Genomic DNA, 6,169 nt, shown 5'->3' on the forward strand with positions numbered 1-6,169 from the left:
TTGAGCCACTTCTTCCATGGGTGCCCCATATGAGGTTGCGACTTGGTTCACTTGATTTCTTGAAAACTTCTCAAATTGTTTTGTGAGTAAGTCGAGCTTGGCATTTGTCTCGGAGTTGGAGGCGTTTTCCTTAGGAAACTTCCCATTCCTTCTTAGCATGTTTCCTCTATAACCATAGTTTACCTTCGAATCTACCATTTTCTTGATCAATGTCGTGCCCTCTTCATCACTCAAGTGATCAAATCCTCTCCCCGCGGAGGCATTTACCATCTCCTTAGTCCTTGGTAGCAAAGTTTGGAAGAATGTTTGAGTGATGTACCATTCCGGTATTCCATGGTGGGGGCAACTTGCTATCAAGTCTTGATAACGGTCACAAGCTTCACCCAAAGACTCCCCATCCTTTTGTTGAAATGTATGAATCTCATTACGGAGCATCGCGGTCTTTGAGGAAGGGTAATATTTGGCCATGAATGCTTTAGCCAAAGCATCCCAAGTAGTGAAAGTATCCGGTGGGTGAATGTTCAACCATTGGTCCGCTTTGCCCGTCAATGAAAACGGAAACAACATCATTCTCAAGGTGTCTTCGGATACCCAATTCTTCTTCATCATTGAAACTTTCCTCTTAAACTTCCGGAGATGAGCATGGGCATCCTCTTCAATATGCCCCCTGAACAAGTCCTTCTCAATTAACCCGACTTGGGCGGGATGCATTTCAAAGTTGTTTGGGGCCAAGGTGCCAAAATTGATAGGGTTACATGAATCATTATGGTTAGGCCGGTTATGATCTCTAAGAACCATTTGTGGTGGTGGATTTGGTATTTGATGTGGTGGTGTTTGAGGTGGGCTATTATAATTAGGGAAGTTATGAAAAGGGTTTTCTAGTAGAGTCTCAATTGTGAGGTTTGGTTGAAGTGTGGTTGTGGTATCAATATTTTGTGGGATGTGTGAATTTGGTTGGTCCAAGTTTGCTTGAGGGGAACTATTCCTAACTCTCTCAAGGGTCCTTGTCCTCAAGGTTCTAAAAAGCCTTTCGGGGTCGGAGTTGAAGAGAAGAGCTTGGTGGTTCCTTCTAGGCATGCACTTGACAAATCGTTAGTCTCCTAGTGTTTTTACACACTAGGGGAAGGCAATAAATCACACACTCTACAAAGAACACACAACTACTAAAACAAACTAACAATTGAGATAAGACTAAAGCAAAGACTCTAAGCAAAAACTAAGCATAACCTAACTCCATCCCCGGCAACGGCGCCATTTGATAGTTGGGATTTTGCCGTCGTTTCCCTTATCAAAACAATTTATAAAAAACCAATTAAATGTAGTATTTAGTCGGGTTTCGAACACGAAGACGGCGGGGGTTCCTACTTAGTCTAACTACGAGTCAAGTCTAGTCAAAAACAAAGGAAAAGGGGTTTGATTTAACTACTAGATGCAACTAAACAAAGTAGTATGAAGTATGTGTTCGATTGATTAAAAGACTAGGGTCTTCGGGGTTACCTAAATGAACTACGGGCGACAAGTCGATAAAAATAGTCTAAGGTGAGGGTTTTGTCCTAGAGGTGGTTACCAACTTTCATTGAGCAACAACTATTTCAAAACATGCAACAAGACCACCAACAAACTTTCATTCAAAGGAAGAAATAAGCTACAAAGACAAAAGGCACAAGCTTTCACTCACACAATTCGTCAAACACCTTGTATGCAATGTTAAGAAAGACAAATTCCTACACCCAAGACTCAAGACTAACAACTAGTCATGTCCACTAATCCTATTTAGGCTCCCTCTAAACCCTAGAAGGGTAACTACTCACTCATCATGTTTCTAAAGGCAAGATAAACAATAAAGATGGAGTCTTTAAGCATAAACATGGTGGGAGGATGAATTCTATTTCTAAACATGCAACAATCCAACAATAATTATGAATAAAGGTGATTTAATCTAATAACAAGGATGAGTAAACTAAAAGACACAATCTTTAACACAATCAACTCAAAGATTGAATCTTTGGGTGTAAACAACAAAGATGAACAATAAAAAGATGAACAATAAAGAAAACAACAACAATCAAACAACAAAGATGCAAATTTAACATAAACAACCAAACCAACTTAAAGAAAAAGCAAATGTAAACTAATGAAAATAGGGAGAGAAATAATACCAACTCAATAGCAAGAAAATGAATTAGGATAGAAAAATAAAGAAGGAGGAACATTCAATCTTCTTACAACCCAATTTCAATTACTAACTAATTGAACAACTTGTCTAATTAAGGAATGATTAACAAAATGATTAACAAAGTTTGAGACTTGGAAAAGGAAATAATTTCAGATCTGGGAGAGTGTGTACAAATTAGGGCAAAGTACGGATCGGGTATTTGATCCAAAGTACTAGTTCGGATCGGATATCCATATTAAAAATCCTGAAGTTAGATATCCAATATCCAAACCAAATGTTTCGGATATCCAATGTTCGGGTATCCAAAATAATCGGATCGGATGCGGATATTCATCGGATATCCATACTTTAAAATTTACTTTAAAATTAAGTTTGAAACACGATTATATTCAGTCTTACATGATGATTTTCTTTAGTATTCTTATTCCAATGTTCTCGACATAAAATTTAAGTACCACCTAGATATTTCTCTAATATTTTAAACATTAATTAAGTTGTTGTATCAAATAAAATTTTATTTTCTAGAAATTATACTAGAAAACTATAGTTTCGGATCGGATCGGATATCCAAATGTTTTAATTCTAATATCCATATCCAAACCAAAACCAAAGATTTCGAATCAGATATCCAAACCAAACTTAACTTTCGGATCAGATATCCAAACATTCGGATCAGATTCGGATCGGATATCGGATCAGTTTGGATAATCGGATTTTTTGCTCTGCCCTAGTACAAATGGTTAAGGGATGGGGTATATATAGTTTCCACCAGGATTAGGGTAGGATTTGAAATGGGCTTGAAAACACGAGTTTGCACTCCCGGCCGGTCAACCGGCTGCCGGTCTTCTAGCCGGCTGGGAGGTCCCTGGAAGTTGAAATAAATTTTGGAAGTCATCAGGTATGCATGGCCGGTCAACGGCCACGGCGGTCACTGACCGGCTGGGGGACACGTTTGACTTGAATCTTGACTTCTGGGTTTGGGGGAACTCCCAGCCGGCTGGCCGGCTGCCGGTCATCTGACCGGCAGGGAAGTTCCTATAACTTCCTTCAAAAACTTGTGATTTCAGCTTATATGTTCTCCCAGCCGGCTAACCGGCTGCCGGGCCACCGGCTGGGGATGCTCCTTGCTTGATTTCATCTTCAGTTGTATACACATGCACTCCCAGCCGGCTGACCGGCTGCCGGCCTACCGGCTGGGAATACCTCTCAGCATGATTCCCTTCTTCTTCCATGCAAAGCTTAGTAAACACGTCTTCCTTGCTTCATTTCACCCGTTCCCGCCTTAATTTCTACAAGGAGGCCACAACGTCATAGTAAAGGGAATTGGGACACGAAATTCGAGAAAGGAAGTACAAAACCGACTCAAATGGAGTCGGAAAGCATGAAATTAGAGGGGAAAAAGGGTGCAAAAGAATCCTATATCAGTTTCCCCTACTCGATATTAATTACATGATTTGTGGTGATTGTGCTGTAGTTAGTGATTGTTGATTGTTTCAGACGGTTGTGGTTTCATGTTGTTAACTGTTTCAGACGGATGTTGATGTTGTATGGTAGTTACTGTTTAAGTGTCTGTGATCTTCGGGGTGCGTCCCTGGCTGAGTGGAGTCACTTGCGGAAGTGGCTTTACGCCCTTGATTCGTCTTCTGTGGAACCCGTCACAGAAGGGATGTGCACATTAGGAACATGGGTTTATCGCTCGATGAGATGAGCGGGGCTTAGGTGGGAACGGCTGCGGTCCCCCACTGGCGGTGTGAAGTGTGTAGTCAGTTGTGTGGAGATTGATATTGGAGATTGGGGTTGGATGTGTTGATTGAGTTGTTTGGCAACTGTTTCATATTTGATTTGTATCGTGTAATTAGTACTGACCCCGTTGTTTGTTTTGTAAAACTGTGGTGATCCATTCGGGGATGGTGAGCAGTTGTTGAGCAGGTTTGAGTTGATGCATTTGGGCTAGCTGGGATAAGTCGTCATTTGGCATTAGAAGAGTCTTCAGCTGTGTCAGACGGTGTCTTAGTTGATCAGTTTTGTTAGTAGACACTTTTGGTTTTGGATTGTATTTCATTGATCGATTGGTTTGAACATGTAATCATTTAAACCTTATTTACTTTTAAAGTACGTTTCGTTATTTTCTTATGATATTCATTGCCTCGGGTAACCGAGATGGTAGCACTTCCATGCCTTAGGTGGTCCTGATAAGGCACTTGGAGTATGGGGGTGTTACAGCGGTGGCTAATCTTACCGGTGGTTGGTGTAAGTAATGGATATTGATTATTGAAGTAGGATGTAAAAATGATAAGGGTATAATGGTGTTGAGTTTATGGATTCAAGTACCTAAGAGGGGGAGGGGGTGAATTAGGTACTCTTTTAAAAAAATTTAACTTCAACTTTATTGGATTAAAGTAAGTTAAGTGAACAAAAGAGATTTAGAGGATACTTTGAATAATATTGAAAGATTGAACAAGTATCACGATGAATGTTTGCTGAAGTATGAAAGCAACAATCATTCTGACTGTATCTATTTGTCTCAGTTTGTGGAGTATGACTGCAGACCAAATGCGACAAAGATGATGAATCACATACTTCTAAGTTTAAGCGAAACAAAACAAACAAACAAAGTAAATTGCAGCGGAAATAAAGTGAAAGCAATGAACACGAGATTTTTGAATTGGTTCGGCAAATACTCAAGTGCCTACGTCCAATCTACCTTTTTATTACTTTCCTTTAGTGATCTACTCCGACAACTAAAAGACCCTTGTAATAAAAGACGCCAACCTACTCCGGTTGCAAAGCTAGTACAAGAACTACTCCGTTCTTATGACAAGCTAACTCGCAATCTACTCCGATTGCCAAGAGTTAAAGGACTACTCCGTCCTAGAACTCAACAACTCGCAACCTACTCCGGTTGCCAACTCACAACCTACTCCGGTTGTCAAGAGTTAAAGACTACTCCGTCCTAAACTCTACTAACACACTTAGAATGTTATAGGATCAAGTTTCCACTAACATATTCTTAACAAAGAATAGAGATGGACAACTTTTACAAGATCAACAATTCTTAAGCAAGAGAGTTTAGTATTATAAAGCAACAGTAGCCACGACTGTAGAAACTGAAGACACTTGAAGACTTTTAAAGGATTTTGCAAACAAACGCGATTTTAAAGCTTTGAAAATAATTTGCAAAGTTGGAAGAATTAATTCAGAAAAGTCTTGGGGATTTAATGAGGAGGATGCACGGTTTATATAGAGGAGGTGAGTGAAGGGGTTGCTAGGGTTTTGAAGGGTCAAAGACCTCACATGTGAAGGGCATTTGCAACCACCCAAAACTTGCACCAAAAAGGCCTCTTTTGCAAAGGTAAGAATAGAGAAAGATGGTTTGAAGAATAACCTTAAAAGCTCATGCAAATTCAGAAAACAAAGAGAGAAAAGACAAGTCACATGATGACAAGTTAACACTAAAATGGCAAAAAGCATTCTTTGTTTTCTTAAAGACTCAAAGGATTGAATTTGCATAAAGAGGAAACATTTTGAAAATAATAATTCAAACCACTCTTTAATGAATACTGCCTCCTTAATAAAAATCTGATTTTTATCTTTGAAAAATGATAATCACGTGAAAGCTTTTGAAAGATAAAAGGGACTTCAAGTTTCTCGAGTTGTGGCATAATCCAAGCAGTTGTTTGCGTGTGAAAGCAACAGTCGTCTGGACTGTTTCTATTACTCTAATATACTCTACTTTCTCACTTGTACATTAGATGACACATGACTTATTACAATGGATGATTAACAACTTCAACACTTCTTAATCCAAGCTTGATTACATCATTAATCCTGAAAAGGTAAACTAAGAATACACAAATCAAATGGGCATGTTATCATCAACATAAGGAACCCAACAAATTCCCCCTTTGATGATGACAAGCCTCAAACGAATGTATAAGCAATGTAAAACACCTTAATTCAAGATTTTAAGCAAGCAAGATCAAATGATAGAGA

General features: G+C 39.2%; 1 non-coding gene across 1 annotated transcript; it reads left to right on the top strand.

Moving 5' to 3' along the window:
- Positions 1-328: 328 nt before the first annotated feature.
- Positions 329-435, top strand: LOC141615757 (small nucleolar RNA R71). The gene has a single exon (XR_012530160.1). It is a non-coding gene; the product is annotated as a small nucleolar RNA R71 (small nucleolar RNA).
- Positions 436-6,169: the final 5,734 nt, after the last annotated feature.

This window comes from Silene latifolia, chromosome 11, assembly GCF_048544455.1.
Source record: "Silene latifolia isolate original U9 population chromosome 11, ASM4854445v1, whole genome shotgun sequence".
NCBI classification, from domain to species: Eukaryota; Viridiplantae; Streptophyta; class Magnoliopsida; order Caryophyllales; family Caryophyllaceae; genus Silene; species Silene latifolia.